Here is a 21,070-nt window from a genome sequence, read left to right as displayed (position 1 = left end):
TGGTTCAAAAAGAGAGTACGTCCAAGGGCTCGCAGAGAAGGGTTTTCTCACATGTGACAGGAGGCAGAGGTACTTCCCGCACACCGGGAAGAGAGATGCCAGCCACGTGTTAACCGTTTGTGGTTATTTTGGCACAAACATGATTTCCAGGTGTGACCCTCATCTTGCCAAGTCAGAACCGAGGTGAGGATCTAGCCCCGGGGTGGAGAGCACCTGGCGGTGGGAACGGAAGGGGGCAGGAGCTCTGTATGCTGGGGCAGGGGCGTGCTGATAAGACTATATCCAACACTAGAAAGCAGTGGGAGCTTCCCAAGTTGGAATTTCAAACGTGAGTGAATTCACCACTTAACTGACATTTATCGAGCCCAGGGGACCCATCAGGCGCCGTGCGAGGCGCCGGAGAAAGGAGGAAACTCGGTCTTCGTCCCCAAGGAGCATACAGTCTGGTATATAGTCCAGCCCGTAGGCAAGCACGTCTAGCGCCTTCTTGCCTGTCAGCCCCAGTCTTAGTGCTCTGCTAATTTGACGTCTCCTCCCTCTGCTAAATGATGGCATCGCTGGTGTGTAAATGCACGCATTCCAGATACTCCTACACACACCCCGTACCATTTCCTTGTTATCAGGATTAAAAGATGCCGTAGTTTAAGCCGTGAAGATTTGCCAAGCACCTAACCTGAGCCAGATGGTGCGGGGCATGCAAAAGCGAATGAGAGATCTTATTTTTTTTTTTAACGTTTATTTACTTTTGAGACACAGAGAGAGACAGAGTGCGAGTGGAGAAGGACAGGGAGAGGGAGACGCACATCCTGAAGCAGGCTCCAGGCTCCGAGTCGTCGGCACAGAGCCCGACGCGGGGCTCGAACTCACAAACCGTGAGATCGCGCCCCGAGCCTGAAGTCGGACGCTTAACTGACCGAGCCACCCTGGTGCTCCGTGAATGAGATGTAATTGCAGAAACCACAGCTCGGTTGGTGGCGGGTGATTTGCCCCCTGGGAGTCAGAGCGAGCAACGGGGTGACAAGAAAGCAGAATTTGAACCGTGCAGACAGTACCTGCTAGGAGCACTAATTATTATTAAGCATTTCTACGTGCTTCGCATATGATCGTTCACTCTGTGAGGCAGATACGAATACCCTCATTTTACAGATGAGGAGACGGAGCCAGCCAGAGGATAACTTTCCCAAGATCACAGGGTTAGTATGAGACATGAACGGAGGATCTAGCTGCTTCTCAGTCTTAATCTGCAATAAATCTGCCTACGGGAGAACTAGGCTCTCAGGCAGGGGAGATTCAGTCACAAGTAGACCGCTAGCCAACGATGGGACAAGTAGGTTAAATTGCCTGCACATTCCCCCGGCACCACCGGGAACCACAGAGCCCCAGTGATGGTGCAGCAGATAGTTGTGCCTGGTACTGTGGAAAACGGAGCACTTGGGGAAAACCGTGCCGAGCCAGCTTTCTTCTATCCACACGCACCGAGCTGAGCTGAGGTCTGTTGAGGACGTGTGGCTCCGGGACACCTGGAACCCATGGATCCCATGGAAAGCTACAATGGAAGCAGGGGTAAATTGGTGCTCAGTTTACACATCTCAGAAGATGCAAGCCATCTTTCGATACCCTTTGTAATGAGTCATCGTAAACTGTTTTGTTTGTTTGTTTGCTGGTTTGTGTTGAGCGCTTGTCAGCCGTTGTAGCAAATGATCAGACTCGGCGGTGGGAGGGTCACGGGACTCTCCGGTTTATAGCTGGCCAGGGTACAAGGGACAACGTGGAACCCGAGACCGGCATCTGTAGGGGGAGCAGTTCTGCGGGGATGAGGCCTTCACCTGTGGGATCTGATGGTGTCTCTAGGGAAATAGTGTCAGAATCGGGTTCAGTTGTAGGACACCCAGCTGCTGTTGGAGAATCGCTTGGTTGTGGGGAAAAGCCCCGATACATTTGGAGTACAGAAGTGTTCTGTGGGTAGAGAAGGAAACAGTTTTCCCACAGTTTCCCCACGTGACCTACGTTTGATAGAAGTTATGATCTGTCACCTACTAAGACCCGGGTAGGTCTAAAACGAGTAGTTTCTTTAGGTTGTAAGGACATATTTCTGCCCCAGAAACGGGGCTCTTGAGCTCGCCCTGACTCTTGATCTGTGGTCTGTACATTTTTCTTCATTCGTGGTACATTTCATACCGTATTCTGCTGATAGGAATTAATTCCCTCCCCCCCCGCCCCCAACCTAAGTTATCTGTACCCCTCGAGGTCTTAGAGTCCCCTGATTGGAAAAAAAAATGATTCTTGGCGTCCAGGAGGGATCTGAGGTTAAAAAAAAAAAAGAAAAAGAAAAGAAAAGAAAAAAAAAATAGGATGGAGAGCCAGAGAGCAAGGGATAAATTTCTCTTAAAGTATTCATTCATTCATTCAACAAGGGTTTATTGAGGTCCTCCCTGGAGTCAAGCTCGGTGCTGGCGTTAGAGACATAGTCAGAAACAAAATTAACGTGGCCTGTGTTCTCAGGGGTTTCCAGTCTACTGAGGGAGGCCAAGAAGGCAACCAAATACTCAATTACAAATCCGAGTAAGTGCTTCAAGGATAAAACGTAGATAATACAAAGGAGACAGAGGGTGAGGGGCGAGCTTCCTATATTTCTGTGGTCAAGGAAGGAGGTCACATTCAAAACAAGACCTGAGGGCTGTGGAATCAGTCCTGGAAAAACTTTCCAGGCAGGGAGACTTCTTCGAAGAGACCGTGTGTTTAAGAAATTAAGATAAATCCTGTGGCTGGACTATGGCGGGGGGGGGGGGGAGGGGGGGGAGGGGGGGGGAGGGCGGGGACTGGGTGGGGGAAGGAGAGAAACAGGAAGTAAGATTGGAGAAGTGAGCAGGAGCGTAGGAAAGGTTTTGGATTTTATTCCAAGTGAGGTGAGAAGTCACGGGGGGGGGGGGGGGGGGACAACGCATAGGGACAACTCTTCCTCCCCGTCTCAGAAACTCGGTGCCATCACTTCCAGGGTGAAGGGAGGACCGGGTCCTTGAAAAGGAAGAAGGGACGAGTATTTGGTTTCCTCTGAAACCTCGGAGCTTTTGAAAGAGTGGTGCCTGCTCTGAATTCTACTGTGTCCAGTGCGGGAGTTAGGATCTCAGGATTAGCACTATTAATATATTCAAATGGCCTTCAAAGGAGAACTTGAAGAATGTTTTCAAAGGAAGTTCTGATGGGAGTAATTGTGAAACCTTCAGATATGACTCATCTTCCATTGAACCGGCCTCTGGAGGCTCAGCCAGAGTGACTCAAAGTAAACACGTATTCACTGAGCTTCTACTCCATGCCCAGCACCACGAAGGATGCCGTGGTGGCTGCAAAAGCGTGTGAAGTGCTCCCTGTCCTCAAGGACTTTAAACAGTAGGATATTGGGGATGGCAGAAAGAGCGCATTCGAACAATCAGCCGCAATGTGGATACCCTCCCCGCTGGCCTTTGTCTGACATATCGCACTGAGTGCAAAGTGGCCAAGGGCTGAGGACACAGAAGAGTTTGTGAACCGTTAGCGAGGCTTGGCCAGGCAAACAGGTGAGCGAGAATATGGAGATTCTCCTCCCCACGGGATTGTTCCAGGACCCCAGGAATAGAGCGGCCGACGGGGATGGCCTGTCCGTGCCCATCCTATGTTTCTATCGTTGGCATCACACTTGTGCAAACGCTGGGGACCCTGGCTGTCATGGTCCTTTCCCAAGCTTTCAGTTTCTTTGTAGGGGTGGAGGACTTTCCCCAACGTCATACCAACCGTGGAAGAGGCAGAAGAACAAGGCCGCACAAAGCCCGTGTAGAGAAAACTTGGGTGCTTCTGAGGTTGTAGGCCGGCGCGTTAGAGTTCGGAGTCTGGGCCTGTCACCTTGAGAGAGACATTTGATCTTATTCTGTTCAAATGAGCAAGTTGGACCCAATGAACTCCGGCCAGTGATGTCTCACTCCAACTAGGTGATCCCACTTATCCCGGAAGCAAGAGGCCCCAGGCCCTCCTGGTGGAATGCCATTTTGTCCAATAAAATAGAGCCCGTCAGAAAGATCCCAGGCATCCTGTGTGAGGCCCCTAAGGCTTTGGCCTTGCCTTTAGTTAAAAAAAAAAAAAAAAGAAAAAAAAAAACCCAAACAAGCCAATGGTATGTTCCAAAATACCGCTGTCTCACAAATACTTTCCCAGTATCAGTGGGTAATAGTGGAATCTGGAGGCAGGACTGACGGACGGGAGAAGGCCCTGCCTTCCTCCCCTGTGATTTTAGGGCTTCATTCCATAGGCATGTGCTGGCATCTGTTTCGTGCCGGGGCATGGTCACAGACAACAGGCCTTAAATTCTCAGGAGTTAGCATAGCCGTGACACAAGACAGGTTGATTGCCTCAAATGCTCTGTTAATCAGCACTCTCAAACTGCTTCCTTCTTCCTGGGGGGGTCAGGTCTCAGGTCAAAGTATTGACTTGTTGTGTTTCCAACCATTCCCATCGTGGCATGTTGACGACGCCACCCAGAAGAGGGTGCTTTTTGGCTTACGTTGGGGATCTCCCTTAATCGCGTGGCAGACCTGCGGCTACCTGAAGCCTCTCTCCCTTAGGCTTCCCGCTCCAACGCGGTGTCGGCCAAAGGGCTCAGATCTTACTTCCAGGTTCCCACACCACCCACAATGCCAACCCTTCTGGTGCTCACCATAGAGAAAATCAGACCAAAGAGAAATAACGTGTTAACGACGGTTGAGATCTTTCTGACGGGCTCTATTTTATTGGACAGAATGGCGTTCCACCAAGAGCAGCTAGGGTCCCATGCTTCTAAGACAAGTGGGGCCGTCTAATTCTTCCCCTTCCCCGTCAGGAAGGAGAAAACTCAGGAGCTGGTTGTCAACAAGGAAGTGAAGTCATGGTCCAAGGTGCCCAGGTATTGGGGTGTTAAGACCATTCCGTAATTCCTTTGAATCACTTACTTACCAATAAGTAATTCCTTAGAATATAGTAAGCAATTCCTTACTAGTCATGCGATCTTAAACAAGTTCACCTCTTTGAATCCAAGCTCCCTTATCACTAAAACAGATTTAGCGTCTATATACGGGGCTGTTGAAGAGAATGAAACGAAATAAGGTACACGGAAGATCTGGGAAAGGGACAAAGTACTACACGGATGTGACCTGGTCCTATTAGACGAGGTGCTAAGGTAGGTGACTGGTGTGATAGTCCCCTTCCTCAACCCAACTCTCATGGCTCCCTCTGTGTGGAATTAGGTGATCGACACATCTATAGATTCTCACTCTAACCACGCACTGCTGACGGCATAGAGCCTTGGGCTTGGAGCTTTCGAAGGGTCTCTTAAAATGGTTGAGATGCGGGACACGGGTAAACTCAAAACTGCAGTATGGAAAAAAGAACGTTCATATATAAGTAAATTAAAACACAATGTTTCCTCCAGTTAGTCGACTGTAACACAATGCGACTGTTACCATGTTGTACAGTTGTTTTTGACGTGTGATAGGGGAGCATCTTAACGTGTCTGACAGGAAGAAGGGGAGAGCGTCCAAAAGGAAGTTCTCGGAGCCTGTGCGAACCAGGAACAGTGGAGCATCCTATCTATTTTTAACTGTATCGCTAACTGCTCTTTTCGCTTCTGCCTCCAGGGTCCCGCAACTTATCCGTAGAAGCTACAGAAGATGAGCTCGCTCCAGTTTTATTCAACTCCAAGGTGAGGTATGCTCACTTTCTGTGCGTTTTGAGGAAGGCCAGTGCTTCAGGAAACTCACTCCAGACTCCTCGTTCCCATCATCCCATCTTGTCCCATCTTATTTTTGTGGTCTGTGGTATCCGTGGGACTCTGGTTATTTGTAGGTATTGATTGAATTGTGAGATGGCTCTTTGGTCAGGTGGGCCCGAGCTGGAGCCCCGAGGTTTTGTGCAGACAGGTGGACGGCATCCCAGGAGGGCCACTGGCTCTCTGACCTCGGTCAAGCGCCTCCTCTGCTCTTTTGTCATTTATCTGCGCAATGAGATGTGTCACATCCGGAGAGGGGACAAGTGACGAGACCCAGCTTTCTGGCACTGTGCTTCCGATGCCTCTCCTAAGTGACTCTGGGTACACACACATGACACAGGCCCTCAGTAGGTAGACACATCCATAACCTGCTCGCAGGGAAAGCTCAGGCTTCAGCTGACCTTGGCTTGTTCTTTTTCTTCCAAGCTGACAAAACATGCGGGGTTTGGAAAGCTGTCTGCTGGACCTGCCTGATGAAGCGTTGCAGAAATTATGTGATTAGAAACAGAACGTAATGAAACTCAGGTCGGAAATGGACAACCAGTTGACATTTATTTTTCCCCAATTAATCATCACCCTTTTCCCACAGGGCTATCCGTGCCAGGGCTGAGGGAAGGCGGGAGTGCTGAGTTACTGGCACTGCTGGGTGCCTCCCTGCCGACAGCCACGAGCCACATTCTGCCTTGCCGACAGAACGGACTGGATTCGGGTGTGGGTCGGCATTCTCTCAGGGGAGGACAGGTCCCTACCTAACCCCAGGCGGTGGGAGAATCTAGTCACAGTACTTCCGGTCCTTTTGCCTGTAATTCTGCGCCACAGTTCTGTCCAGTGTGATGTGAGGGGACATCTGCTAGGGTAGGGGAACCCGCCAGGTAAGTTTTTCTTGTTGTTAACGGGGATGCCTCCCCGTGTCCTTGCGCCAGTTGAGTATCCAATGCTCGCAACTGAGGTGGCCATCTGGACAGCATGAGAACAAATGCCTACGAGCTAGGGATGGTGGAGAGAGAACATGGAGAGCACCTGGGCCCATGATGACATTTTTAAGCTGCTCATTTACGTGATCTTGGAACTTCACCGCTTTGGAAACTCTTACCGCGCGCGCGAGAATACTTGGTCCCTGTCGCTCGGGGCCACGTCTGGCTGGGTTTGCCGTTATGAAGGCCCGCGAGCGGCTGAATGAAGCTGCCTCCTTGGCCGCCACGTATCCCTTCCTGGAGCAAAGGCGCCCACAGAGAATATGTCTCAGAGCAGAGCTTCTAAGAGGGGTGGAGTGGGAACAAGGATCCAAAGTGGACTCTGCGCTGTCCGAGCCCTGGGCTCGAACTCGTGAGCCGTGAGATCGTGACCTGAGGCGAAGTCGGACGCTTAACCCGCCGAGCCACCCAGGCGCCCCTCACATCAGAGCTTTTGTCACCAGCCCCCAGAGTAGGGCCGAGGAGAGGAGAGGGAAAGTACCTCTCCTGTAAGATTATCTCCTAAAGCTGCCGGCCGGCCAGCTGCCATTTATTTGATTTCCTGCGTCTTTAACTGTGGAATTCACGCGAAATTCTCATTCGCTTTCCTCCAGTATATTTTTCTTCCAGTACAGCTCCCATTTTACCGACTTACCGGTTACATTATCTAGCTCCCCCCACCCTGAGAATGTCCCACACGAGGTAATAATACAAGGTGCCCCACATGATGCCAGCAGGTAGAACATCTACCTCCCGAGGGAGGTGTGTGGGCAGAACTTGCGACAGCTCACGGGCTTATTGTTGTTGTTATCGTCGCAAACATGGAGGAGGTCCGAGCAGGAGGAAGTACTCTGGGGAGATGTGGCAACTTTCTCTCCCTCTCTTCCTCAGCCTGGAAAACCCAGGCAGGTGGTGGGGACAGCAGCCGAGCCCAGACCACATTCCTGCCTCAGATAAGGTCTGTGGAGGTGAATTCCCAGGCTGCAGAGGTGACTCCTGAGTCATCGCAGCTGAGAGCCAAGCGACTTGCCCCAAGCCATTGCTCAACGCCGCCGGGGACAGTGTCTCACACCCAACGCGTGTCATCCACCCTGGCAGGCTGCAGTTTCAATTTGATGCACGAGGGCAAACGGGTAGGTTCTTCTGCGTGCGCCACCCCCCCCCCCCAACCCCGTGTGGTCAAGTCTGAACCCTCTTTTTGTGAAGGCCCCCAGAACCTCGGCTCAGGGAAGCCGGGGACTTGGCCCCTCTTGTCCCCTGCAGGATCCCCGGTGCCGAGAGCCGAGTCTGGCACGCGTGTTCGGAATGGCTGACTTTGAAGAGACTGAGTGAGGGATGCTTTGAAGGCCATACCGCAGTAGGAAGGAGAAAGTGCTCTGGGGGCCACCGAGCCGTAGAGAGTTCAGATCGCAGGAATGGGGAGCAGCACCCGGGGCAGGGTCCTGGAGCCCCAGCAACAGAGCCCAGCTCCAGGTAGAAGCTGCCGGAGGGGGCGCGGTGTGGACGGAGGGTGGCTGGCCCACGCGAGGTGCTGCTCCAGGACACGGGATATTGACCGTGCGAGGACTTCTTGGGCCTGGGCCTCTGGTCGCGGCCAGGCGAGGCTCTGGTGGCCCGGATGAGCTCCGTCTCCTTAGCCCGTCCCTCAGGGCTTGGCCGGGAGGACTGAATCTCCATCCCTCCTGGGTGGCCTCTTCCTGTTCAACTACCCCAGCACATTTTTCAGGATGCCCGTCCTCCCAGGGAGTGAGGTTTCCACGTCGTGGAGGAAAAGTAGGGAAGCCCCTGAATTTCTCCTGGTGAGAGGCATTTGGGGGGCACCGCTGAGGTAGCTGAGCTGGCCCAGGGCGGTGCGAGGTACTCTCGTTAGGGACTGTCCGCGGGCCCTCCGCGCCAGCCCCCTGCTCCCTGGCTGGCTGTGCGGGGCCTCTATAGCCTCTGCCCTCTCTCTCTCCATCAGCAACAGCCTGGCCTCCCTCCTCCTGGGTCCAAGAACCTCTTAAATTCTCGGGTTCTACTCCACCTGGTCCTTCAGATACCTTACTTCTCAAATTATAGCCACCAGGGGAGGCAACACTTAAGCTAAAGCCTCTCGGCTGCTGATCTCAGCTGACACTGTCTAGGCAGGGGGCACAGCGTGGGACACCCAGGCCCGGGGCTCAGTCGAGCTCGGACCCACCCCTGCTGTGCCTTTACCGGCCGTGGGGCCCCAGACAATTCCGGCAACATCGGTGGGCCATAGCGTTCTCCTCCTTATCGTAGAAGGATGGAAACCCAGGGGTCGTCCTGAGGATTCACAGAGATGATGTCGATAAATCACCTAACCCGGGGCTTGGTGTGGAACCAGCAATGAATACATGTCGACAATTTCTATTTCTGCATTTTCTTCTCATTCTTCCTCTTAACTCTTGCCGCGCCAGACGAGTGACTTTACCTCCTCACAGGACGGATGTCTTCGTGGGGTGAGGACGAGAAGGGTGGGGCAGAGACAGTCTTCGGTTTTATGTTTTTAAGTCATCAGGCCAAAAACCAGTGCCACTGCTCACGGACGAGCGGGCATCCCACGTGCTACGGGGCTTTGGAAGCATGTCGGCAAGTTCTTGACACTCCTTCCCGAAAAGGAAGGGTCTAATTCATTTCCCTTCATTCTGGGCTGGCATTGGTGGTGGTGTGTGTCTCTTTAAGTTCATTTACTTATTTTTGAGAGAGAGAAACAGAGCACGTGAGCAGGGGAGGGGCGGAGAGAGAGAGGGAGAGGGAGAATCCCGAGCAGGCTCCGCGCTGTCGGCGTAGAGCCCCAGGCAGGGCCTCGGGATCACCAACCTGAAGATCGTGGCTCGAGCTGAACCAACCAAGAGTCGGAGGCTCAACCGACTGAGCCACCCAGGCTCCCAGTAGTGACGTGCTTCTCACGACTAGAAGGCGGTGGAAGTGATGCTGTGTGACCGTCGGGGCCAGGCTAGTCGAGCTGATACCTCTCTCTCCCTCTCAGGGCATGTGCCTTGGGACTCCTGATCCATCGTGGAGGAAAGCCGGTGACCCCGGAGGGGCCCGGCCCCGGCTGGTGCCTGGCGTGTGAGCGAGGAAGGAACCCAGCTCAGGCCAGCAGCTGACCTCGATCTCACGAGAGACTCTAGGTCAGCTCGCCCACTCTCACTTTCCTGACCCACACAACGCGTGAGCGCTAACGAACAACTGTTGCTGTCTTAAGCCACTGAGTTTGGGGCTGATTTATTGTGCCCTCACAGGTGACAGATACAAATGTCACCGAGTACTAGCCCTGTGGGATAGGCGCTTGTGACCTCAGTTTACAAATGAGGAAACGGAGGTGTTAGAACTTACGGAGCAGGTAAGACACCACGAGGAGATGCGGCGCTGGGACCCAAACGTGTCTCTGTGGGACTCCAGAGCCCGCGCTCCATCCTCCGCACTGGGGGCTGCCTCATCTGATCCCAGAAGAGGTTGGAAAAAATGGGTCAAAATACCTTCTTCTGGACCCGTGCTACAAGTCTGCCAACGCCCTAGGGTTAAGCATACACGCTCACGCTGTATTTGGAAGATCACCACCAGCTCGACCCACGCGTGGCTGGTTGTAGGTCGCTGGCAGCGTGAATGTTCTGGAAGGTTCTCAGTGCCGTGCGTCTCCTGCGGAGCAGTGCTGGGCTCGCAGGGAGCCGAGGGCAGGGTGCCAGTTGGAGGGGTGTTCAGCCACCCCGAGGGCCCCGGTTGCCCTGGTGAGGCCTGTGGACAGCGGTGAAGCCCGAGCTTGGGGTCCATGAGGAAGAGCCACGTGGCGGGTGGTGAGAAATGGTGGAGGCAGACAGAACAAACGAGGCCGAGCAGTGGGAGGACAGCTGAGCAGGCAGTGAGGGTGGCAGGCGGTGACAGAAGTTCTAGAGAGCGATGAGGAAAATATTCGTGGAGACGATCGATGAATGTTCCCTAGAGACGTACAGTAAGGGCTCCCTGCCGCTGAGGGGAAGTGACTACCTGTGGTAGGGGCCCCGCGGGCCACTTTAGAATCCCCGTCTTACCCTGGACACGGCTGCTGCACACAGGGTTCTGGAAGGCAGGGGCAGGACATTCAGGTCAACGTCTATCAAGCACCTTTTGTGGGCCAGGGACCAGCCAGTGATGGGACATCTGTAATATGAATAGGACATAAACCTATCATGTGCCCCACAGGGGCTTGAGGTCTGCAGGGGAACACTGTTTTAAGACCTACTGTGTGCCTGGTCCTCTATTTCCTGGTTACTCATGTTATCTTATTTAATCTTGGCATGAATTCGATCAAACAGGCCCCACGACCTTGGTGAGAAGCTGAGTTGAAACAACACGCTGAGTGCTTAGCTTTTAACTCATTCTGATTCTTTTTTTTTTTTTTTTAAATGTTTATTTGTTTTTGAGAGAGAGAGAGAGAGAGCCAGAGCATGAGCAGAGGAGGGGCAGACAGAGAAGGAGACACGGAATCCGAAGCGGGCTCCAGGCTCCGAGCGGTCAGCCCGGAGCCCGACGCGGGGCTCGAACCCACGAACCGAGAGATCGCGACCTGAGTTGAAGTTCGATGCTCAGCTAAGTGACTCAGGCGCCCCAACCTAATTCTGATTCTGAGGCCCCTGGTCGGTCCACTACAGAGCCTGGCCCTGGGAAGAAAGAGGTCGGTGCTGCCTGGAAGGGACCTGGGGGTGGGGGTGGGGGGCAGGGAGACTTCTCAGAAGGGTTAGACCCGCGGACTGGGGATGCCGTTAGTATTTAAAGCCCGGCGCCCAGGCAGCAGGACGGCACGTGAGGGAGGGCGCAGGGCGAGGCCGCCGGGGAGGCCGCACAAGGAGGCCCGGGCCAGACTGGGAGGCGCTCTGTGCCTCTCACTACAGGATCCGGACTCACCCACAGCAGGAAGCACCCCGGTTTTCAAACGGGGAAGTGCCTGGATCGAATTCGCCTTACATTTAGGGCACTTGAGGTCACCCTGCTGGCTCTGTGGAGCACCCTCAGGAGGGCCCGGACATTTGCACTTGGGTGTCACCCTGACCCCTGAGAGTTTCAGAGTTCTTGGTCTCTCGCCAGGTCCCAACCTGGTGAACAGATCCCAGCATTCCTCTGCTCAAAACCCTGCCGTGGTTCATACAGAGCTCTCATTCCCTGAAAATGGCCCGCAGTTTGTCCCCCCCCCGCCTCACCCCTGTGTCCTCTCTGAGGTTTCACCCCTCACCCTTCCCTTCGGTCCTGCTGCCCCGCCCCACTGGGCTGGCCTCCTGTCGCCCACCCCTCTAGGCACACCGCCCTGCAGGCCCTTCCCGTTCCCCCCCTCCCTGCAGCGAATCCCTCAGCGAGTCTGGGGGTGGGGGGGTTGTTCTCGAGCACCAGGACCAGTACCTGACTTGTGGCTGTCTTGCTTGAGGCATCCTTAGCCATTTTTATCTGACTTGGTCACAAAGGGCAGTCACTGATTAAGTGGATAGCTGAACCGGGGTGGGGGGTGCAGCCTGGAGAGGAGAAACTGGTCCGGTGGGGTTCAGCTGTGCACCCTGGCCTCGGAGACACAGGAGTCCACGGCCACCCGCATAGCATCAGACAGGAGTGCCCCTGTCCCCACCTTCGTCCGCACCCATTTCCTCTGCCTTAGTTTCTCACAGTGTATGCGGCTGCTCCCCGCCCCCCACCTGCCCCCTTCTGGCTCCTACAACTGCTCTCTCTCTGTCTTTCTCTCTCCTCTGAGCAAGGTCACGGCCATCACAATGCCAACTGTTTTCCGTTAAATTCCAATCTCATGCGCTAGCCATAAACGTTTGGGGTTTTTTGTCCCCCTCCTTGGTACTGCCACTGCGCAGGTCAAGGTCGCCAGCACCTTCCATCCTGCCCTATGCAGTGACCACTATTCTGTTCTTATTTTGTTTGACCTTGTGGCGGCTTCCCACACGGTGGTCCCCTTGATAAACTGGCTTCCTTTGCTTCCTGTAAATGCACTCACGGGTTTTTTCCCCTAAACATCGGCTACTCCTCTTCATCGCCCTTTCAGGATCCCTCGGCCTCCCCCATTAGCGGCTCCCCTGGGGCCGAACCTTTGACACAACCCTCTCCCCAACTCTTCTCCACCAACGCTTCTTACCTACTTCGAGTTTGGGTCTCCAAATACGATCTCCGTGCTTTTAACCCCCTGTCCACACCACCCATCTCCAGAGCAGTTTATCTAGCTTCCTTTTGACCTGGCTCCTTGGTTGTTTAATAAATATTCCAGACTTTTCATAGGCACCTCACCTTTGCCGCCGGGACCTGGTCTTTCCCCGTTTCCCCCCCCACATCAGGCATGGTCTCTACCGGGCCGAGGTGAAGGAGCCCCAGACTCAGGCACCGTTCTTGCTTGTTCTCGTCATCTCTCCCCCAGTGTCCAGTGGGGCTGGCGCCACCTCTGAGCTGTGTCCCGGGTGTGTCCGCTTCTCCCATTGCCACGGCGGTGGCCACCCTGACCCGGCTTTCGCCATCTCTGCTGGGTCGCTGCGATGAAGGTCAAAACTGGGATCCTGCTTCTTCTTTGGATCCGTCTGGAATCTAGCCTTTCCAGCGCCGCTGAAAGGTCTTCCCCAGATTCCAGTCCAGCCCCACCATTCACTGATTAAAAACACACCCCTGGCTGACAATCGCACGAAGAATAAAATACAGACTCATTGGCATGGCCTACAGGGCCCACGTGAGCTGTCCCCGCCTCTCCGTGACCTCACGTCCCTGCCCACGCCCCCCGGGACCCTGCTCCAGCCGTTCTGGCCTTGGTGCCCTTCCTCACACAGATCCAGGTTTGGTCCGGCAGGAAGGCTTTTCCTCTCGTGGTCCGGCTTCCAGATGGGCCGACCGTTGACTTGTTTTCAGCCTTCAGACGGCAGCCTCGTCGCCACCTCCCTCGGGGAAGCTTCCCTCACACTCTGACTAAAGCGGCCCACCTCCTACTTTATTTTGATAAGTTGTGTGACCAACAACTGTGTTATCTCAATTCTGAGGCGCCTAGCTGAGCTCTTTTCACTTTTTTTCTGACGCTTGCCTTATTTACTCTGCTCCTTATACTTTTCACTTTCAAGTTTATGCTCAGCTTAGCATCATCTGTGGGATTCCCGGGAGGTCTGCGTTGAATAACTGTCCCTCCAGATATGGTTTCTTTTAGCATCTGTTGCGAGCTTGAGTTTGCCATCCACGTGGGGCCATTTTGTGTTCACTTTCTCTTTTGGAGTTTCTGAGACGATACAGACAGTGTAGACATGAGTCCCAAATCCACATGAGGTTGGGGTTATGAATTTTCAGAGGAGACTTTTTTTCCCCCGAAGAACCCTAGATGATATATGCAAGTATTGTTTTATGCCTCCTCTGTTGGTAGGTAGATTTTTTTTTTTTTCTTGTCCTTCTCCACTGAGCATAGAATTTCAATGTTCCTGGATTTATGCAGGAGTCTTGGATTCATCATCACTCCACCTTGTGTGGCTCAAGAGATCGTTGTCTCCTGTTCCCACGTGGTTTTGCCTCGGACAAAGAGAACAAAAGTTGACCGCGGAACAGCCTTATCTTCAGCCACTCTCTGGGGGAGTTTCCTTATTTACGTGCAAGGTCAGCTACAGATTTGAGAGCCTTGATATATATGACCCAGCATTTTATGTGGCTTTGATGGGAAGGTTTACATGTTACCAGCCTACCATATTTTGAGATAGAAGTCCCTCATTTTTATTTAACTCTGTATTAGTTAATGCTTTATATGTTGATGTCCCAATTATTGATAATAATCTTAACTCTTTAGAGAACTTTAAAGCTCAGAAATCCTTTTCATATCTATTCTCCTAGTAGGAATCCCTGGCTTCCTTGTATAGTCAAGGAAGCCATGCTCCGAGTGAAGCGACTTAGCTAATAATGACCACTATTTTTTGAAACCTACTCTGTGTCAGGCACTATAAATAGATTATGGCAAAGGCTTACAGCGGACCCATGAAATGGGCATTATTTTCTGCGTCTTGTGGTTGAGAAAACTCGGCGTCCGAATGCTATCGTAATGGGTCTGAGGTCCCATGGCTTGTGACATAGTGGCCTGCCAGAGTCCATTCTCTTCCCAGTGCTGTCTCTGTTCGTTCTCCAAGCTACTTTCCTAGATGTGGGTTTTTATGCATTTTAGTGAAGGCATTTACGCGTCTTAGTGCAATTTTGTACTTAGAAAGTTCTTTAGTAATAAATACGTTTATCAGTAACTTGGTTAGTTGTAAGGGTGCCCTGTTTCTTCAATCTCAGTTACATCTGGGAGGAAAAGCTCTTTTGGAGCCTTAAATGACCCACACGACACCAGATGCTGCCATTCACTGTTTTTACCTGCTCCAGGTAGGGGACCCTGGCCTAGGGATTACAGACGGCCCCTGACGTATGATGGTTTCGACTTACAGCTTTTCAACTTTACGCTCGTGTGAACGCAATATGTATTCAGTAGAGGCTGTATTTCGAGTTTTGCATTTGGATCTTTCCCAGGGCTAGCAATACGTCAACAGTACTCTCTCCTGATGCTGGGCAGTGGCGACGGGCTGTGGCTCCCGGTCACCAGCAACGGACGCACAACTGTTCCATACCCCTACGACTGTTCTGTTGTGCACGTTCAGTTCACTATTCAGTCAATTGCATGCAGCACTTTTTTATAAAACCGGCTTTGAGTTAGATGATTTTGCCCAACCGTAGGCTAACGTTAAGTATCCCGAGTACGCATAAGGTGGGCTAGGCTAAGCTATGATGTCTAGGTGGATGAAATGCATTTTTGACTCAGGATATTTTAAATTTACGATGGTTTTACCAGGAGGTAACCCTCTGATAAGTCAAGGAGGATCTGTATTAGCTAGCATCTCAAGCTGTGCCTTTTTATTTTTATTTTTTCAGCCATGATCTTTCAAATGGTGTTTCACATGGGACCCCGATACAGATGAGATAATTGGAGAAGCAGTGGGACTTTCTGAGGACATGTAGGCCAGTCACTGAGTTCACTTCTTGAAAAATTAGTCACCTTGTAAAATTAAAAAAATATGTGTATGTATATATATATATGTATACACACACATACACACACACACACATATATATAAACAAGTAGAAATGAATAAAAATCATTGGCTTTGACAAATATGTTCAACTATCTGTTAAAATAGCTCTTGATTCTTAGTCCTTTCCATCATTTATGTCCATATAATGATGTGAGCCCAGGTCATTGAAAAACTATGTGTCTAAGAAAGAAACAAGATATTATCTATAACAAGAGAATTGTCTGAAACAAGAATTGTCTGATGGGAACCCGATCTCCTGTCCTAGCTCTCTTCAATTCAGTCCAACAGTCCTAATGTGTCAGTCACAATGAAACAATTTGGTGTTCATTAGCCAGATTCAGAGGTAAGGAACTTGAGACTTCAAAATAAATCTCTCCTCCCAGTAGGCCAGTCTGTAGTCTCCTGGGGATGTATCCCTTTTTCTCTGCCAATCTGGATGTTTCCATGTACAGGCTCTGGGAGGCCCTGCCTCAGGCCACTCCAAAGCCAGGGGTTTGAACTCTAAAACCAGGTGTCTCTTCACTACACAACAATGTTCCCTGCTCCATGGGTTTTCAACTCTAACAGACTTTCTTCTTTTCTTCAGCCCGGCCAAAATAATTCCATTTCATATTTGAGACCCAAATCACCTCTCATGTTCTCTCAGAAGTGACCCTTGGCTGCTTCTGTCCATACGGACATTTCTGTTCTTTGAACTTAGAGCTGATACACAATTATAATGACACTGAAGACACATTATCTTGGATACCTTCTCTATCTGTCTGTTGCATTCTTTTCAAAGCTATACAGTATCTCTGGCTGAAACGAACAACTCAGGAAACAACACATGTTGGCGAGGATGCAGAGAAAGGGGAGCCCTCTTACACTGTTGGTGGGAATGCAACCTGGTGCGGCCACTCTGGAGAACAGTATGGAGGTTCCTCAAAAAGTTAAAAATAGAACTTCCCTATGACCCGGCAATTGCACTAGTAGGTATTTACCCAAAGGATACAAAAACACAGATTTGAAAGGGCACCTGCACCCCGAAGTTTATAGCAGCATTATCAACAATAGCTAAACTATGGAGAGAGCCCAAATGTCCATCAACTGATAAATGTATACAGACACATACACACACACACACACACACACACACACACACAGGAATATTACTCAGCCATCAAAAAGAATGAAATCTTGCTACTGGCCATGACGTGGATGGAGCTAGAGGGTATTGTGCCAAGCAAACTGAGTCAGAGAGAGACAAATACCATAGGATTTCCCTCGTACGTGGAATTGAAGAAACAAAACAGATATACATAGGGGAAGGAAAAAAAGAGAGAGGGAAACAAACCATAAGAGACAACAGAGAACAAACTGAATGTAGACGGAGGGAGGAGGGTGGGGATGGGCTAAATGGGTGATGGATGTTAAGGAGGGAACTTGCTACGATGAGCGCTGGGTATTACGTGTAGGTGATGAATCACTAAATTCTACAGTGAAACCGATTTTACCGTGTATGCTAACGGGCTAGAATTCAAATAAGATATTGAAATTAAAAAATAAGTAAAAGTGACATGACACCTCTTTATTCGTAGACCAGGCTTTGCCTAGTTCCATACGGAGAGACTTTTCTTTTGGTGACACTTCGGCGTTACAATGTGGTCATGACTATCATGGTACTTTTATCTTGGCATAGTGTTTGTTCCAATGGTTATGTGTGTGGGAAATCCCTTCCGTTGAAGCTCTTGGGGTGAAGGGCGTAGACATCACCTGGTTTTTGACAGAAGCTGTGCCGGAGAGAATGTTTCTGCACACCCTCACCAGCGCTGGGTGCCATAAATCTTTGGACGGAATTTAGTGGCTTTCCGTGTGTTAGGTGAGCACATAGGAAGTGAGGCGCTCGAAAAAACCTAAGTGCTCCCTTTCTTTTTACTCTAGAGAAAGGACTCTCTAGGTTTTGGGATGCTAAACAAGTTTGATCTCTCTGAATCCCAGCTTTCTTATCTGAAAGAGGGGTGAGGAGTACGTTAAGAATATTTCCAGAGCTGTTGTCAGGATTAAGCAATGCAAGGGAAATAAAGAATTGCAGCCATGTGCTCCTTGTGTTCCCGATGACGCCGGGGAGTAGGGCACGAGGCGAGGAAAATTAGCACCATCATCCCACCCAACAGCGGCTGAATGTTGGCCACACCCGGCTACCGCTGCAAGTTCTTGACTTATTGGCCTATTTAACATTCGCCATCACACTGCTATTACCATCCCCATTTCATACCAGCTAGTGAGGAGTGAATCCCGGATGGAAACCTAGGCAGTCTGGCCCAGAACTTGAGATCGTAAATCTCCCGCCTTTTGGAAATCAGACGCTGTCCAGCAGGTAGCCCGCCCTTTGTTTGTCTCGGCCTGACGTGCAGCCCCCACAGCACCTTCTTGCTAAGGCCGGGCCGGCTTCTGGGACCAGGCTTTACCGCCCCTCCGTGGGCGTGAATCACATGAATAAGTGCCACCTGCTGTGGTTCCATAAAAACGCTGTAATTAAAGAGGACAGCCAGGGGAAAACAATAAACATACTTATTTCAGCCAGGTAAAAAACCAAAATCACAATTTACTTTATGCATCCAAAGACTGATTCGATCTGTGCTGCATACTAGAAAAGCCCCACACCTAGTTAAGCCCTACATAGATCCCCACGGCCATAATTTTACACTACGTCTGTAGCAGGTGCCTTTAATCCGCCACGGGGGCGGGGGGCGGAGAGTAAGCCGGAGTAAGAATTGTGTACGTCAATTTTTAAATAGAGAACACTCCCCCATGCCCAAAGTGTACAGGTCATTTTATTGCAGTGGAAACACCTAACCTGTCCCGAGGCAGGGGTGGTGGTAGGGGATGGCGATCTTCTTGTGACATTACAAAAGGACAGTGAGGTTGGGAGTGTCAGAAAGCACGTGTGAACTTTTGTTGTGCTCTTAGGACAGATGGAGGCAGGTCTGAGGGGTGCAGCCTCAGGCTTTCAAAAGAGGTCCCGCCTTGTGAACCGACAAAGTATACACAATCACACACAGGGAAAATGCCTGGAAGGTTATACAGCACAATATTAACTCCACGCGGCGGGATTAGAGGACATTCTCATGTTTTAAAAGTGTGCTCCTGGGGCGCCTGGGTGGCTCAGTCGGTTTAGTGTCCGACTCCGGCTCGGGTCACGATCTCACAGTTCGTGGGTTTGAGCCTCACCTCGGGTTTTGCGCTGACAGCGTGAAGCCTGCTTCGGGTTCTCTGTCTCCCTCTCTCTGTCCCTTCTCTGCTTGTACTCTGTCTCTCTCTCGGAAATAAACATTAAAAAGAAATTTAAAAAAATGTCTTTCTGGAGGTGTCTGGGTGGCCCAGTGGGTTTAGGGTCTGACTCTTGATTTCTGCTCGGGTCATGATCCCAGGGTTGTGGGACTGAGAACTGCGTGGGGCTCACACTGAGCATCGAGCCTGCTCAAGACTCTCTCTCTCAGGGGCGCCTGGGTGGCGCAGTCAGTTAAGCGTCCGACTTCAGCCAGGTCACGATCTCGCGGTCTGTGAGTTCGAGCCCCGCGTCAGGCTCTGGGCTGATGGCTCGGAGCCTGGAGCCTGTTTCCGATTCTGTGTCTCCCTCTCTCTCTGCCCCTCCCCCGTTTATGCTGTGTCTCTCTCTGTCCCAAAAATAAATAAAAAACGTTGAAAAAAATAAAAATAAAAAAAAAGACTCTCTCTCTCTCTCTCTCTCTCTCTCTCTCTCTCTCTCCTGCTACCCCTCTCCTCCATTCATGCAGGCTATCTCTCTCAAATAAAATTTAATTCAATGCTGGGCACCTGGGTGGCTCAGTTGGTTAAGCGCCTGACTCTAGATGTCGGCTCAGATCCTGACATCATGGTTCGTGAGTTCGAGCTCCAAATACGGCTCTGCACCAATGGTGAGGCACCTGCTTGGGAGTCTCTCTCTCTCTGTGTCTCTCTTTCTCTCTCTCTCTCCCTCTCAAAATAAACTTAAAAAATGTCTTTCTGAATTGCCTGAAAAAAAACGTTTTTGAGAGAGAGAGCAAGATGGGCAGGCTCCTTGCCCCATGCTGAGCTAGGCAGGGGCTCGATCTGACCGCTCTCACTGCCGTGAGATGATGACCTGAGCCGAAATCAGGAGTCGGAAGCTTAACTGACTGAGCCGCCCAGGCGTTGCTGAATTGCCTGAAAATTTTCAATGAGGATCTATTTCTTTTAAACTCAGGAAAATGAAAAAGCCATCCTCTAAAAAGGAAACCCACTACTCAGCATGACCTTGAGATGAATTCCAACCCATCCCGCAGCATGGCATCATGGGAAAGGAAGGCATTAGAGCCGGAGAGCTGGGTGTTACAGTTCTGCCACAGGGGCGGGTTATTCCACCAGTCTGAGTTTTGGTTTGTGTAGAGTGTAGACAATAATACTACCCTTTTTGCTTTAAGTGTTGGGGATAATACACAGAGGGTGTTTACCCAAGTCCTTGTCATTCACTGTTTCAACAACACCCATGGCCCGCACACCTTTTCACGCCATGCACTCCTCTGGGCACTGGCAATGCACAGAGGCTGCAGGTTTTTTTTTTAGAGTGTGTGCTTTCCAACTCTTTAGTTTAGGACATCCTCCATATCTGATCTTTCAGCGTATTCATTATCGTGGATGCAAAGCTACGCATCGGGGCTAAGGCACATCCGCTCTGGCCCCACCATCAGGTGTTGGTAGCCATCGCCTGTGGCTATTTTGGCTTTGCCATCATTTAGGGCTGAAGGTGTGTTTCCTGGGTTTTGCCCTTCTTTGCAAAACAAAAAGAATGAGCTAAAAAAGCTAGAGTATGGAATACCACTTTAATATTACAGGCATTCAGCTTTATTGAAAAGACACCTTTGTTGTCCAGATACCAGGATCCTGACTTAGAGACATTTATGAAAATGTCCACAGTTGTTGAAGACCTCGTCTCTGTTAAGTTATATACGCAGCGAACACCAGAGAAGATAAAAACATGTTTTTAAGGGAGTCGAAGTGATACAGAAGGGTTGGAAGCGATGCCATCAATGTCTATAGTTCTGGGGGGAAATTTAAGTCGTTAAAGCTAGCTACTAGCGTGGACAGTGATCGAACACTTTTTATGTGTCCTGTTCCAAGCGTATGAATGAGTTGAACTCTCGCATCGAGGGGATATCATTCCCTCCCCCCATCTTAAAGATGAGAAAACTAGGCACAGAGGGATTACATAGCCAGGTTACAGGTAGTAAATGGTAGGGTTGGGATTTGAACCCAGGAATCTGCATATCCCTGTCCTA

The 21,070-nt window shown here is 50.9% G+C and overlaps 2 long non-coding RNA genes across 5 annotated transcripts in view; one reads left to right on the top strand and one right to left on the bottom strand.

Annotated features, from left to right (window-relative positions):
- The window catches only part of LOC131495405 (uncharacterized), a 45,203-nt gene extending 25,959 nt beyond the window's left edge, over positions 1–19,244 (top strand). For 3 of the 4 annotated variants that reach the window (XR_009253930.1, XR_009253931.1, XR_009253928.1), the window contains 3 exons: positions 5,640–5,704; positions 14,156–14,313; positions 15,613–19,244. This is a non-coding gene — a long non-coding RNA (uncharacterized LOC131495405). Of the gene's footprint in view, positions 1–4,638; positions 4,910–5,639; positions 5,705–14,155; positions 14,314–15,612 lie in introns of those variants that run through there. The other variant, XR_009253929.1, reaches the window with a different exon arrangement.
- LOC131495406 (uncharacterized) lies at positions 9,938–13,303 on the bottom strand. Its single transcript, XR_009253933.1, has 2 exons — positions 12,982–13,303; positions 9,938–10,866 (listed from the first exon to the last, which is right to left on the bottom strand). It is a non-coding gene; the product is annotated as an uncharacterized LOC131495406 (long non-coding RNA).
- Positions 19,245–21,070: the final 1,826 nt, after the last annotated feature.

The sequence above is a fragment of the Neofelis nebulosa genome, chromosome 15, assembly GCF_028018385.1.
Source record: "Neofelis nebulosa isolate mNeoNeb1 chromosome 15, mNeoNeb1.pri, whole genome shotgun sequence".
NCBI lineage: Eukaryota > Metazoa > Chordata > Mammalia > Carnivora > Felidae > Neofelis > Neofelis nebulosa.
This window is presented reverse-complemented; position numbering and strand designations above follow the sequence as displayed.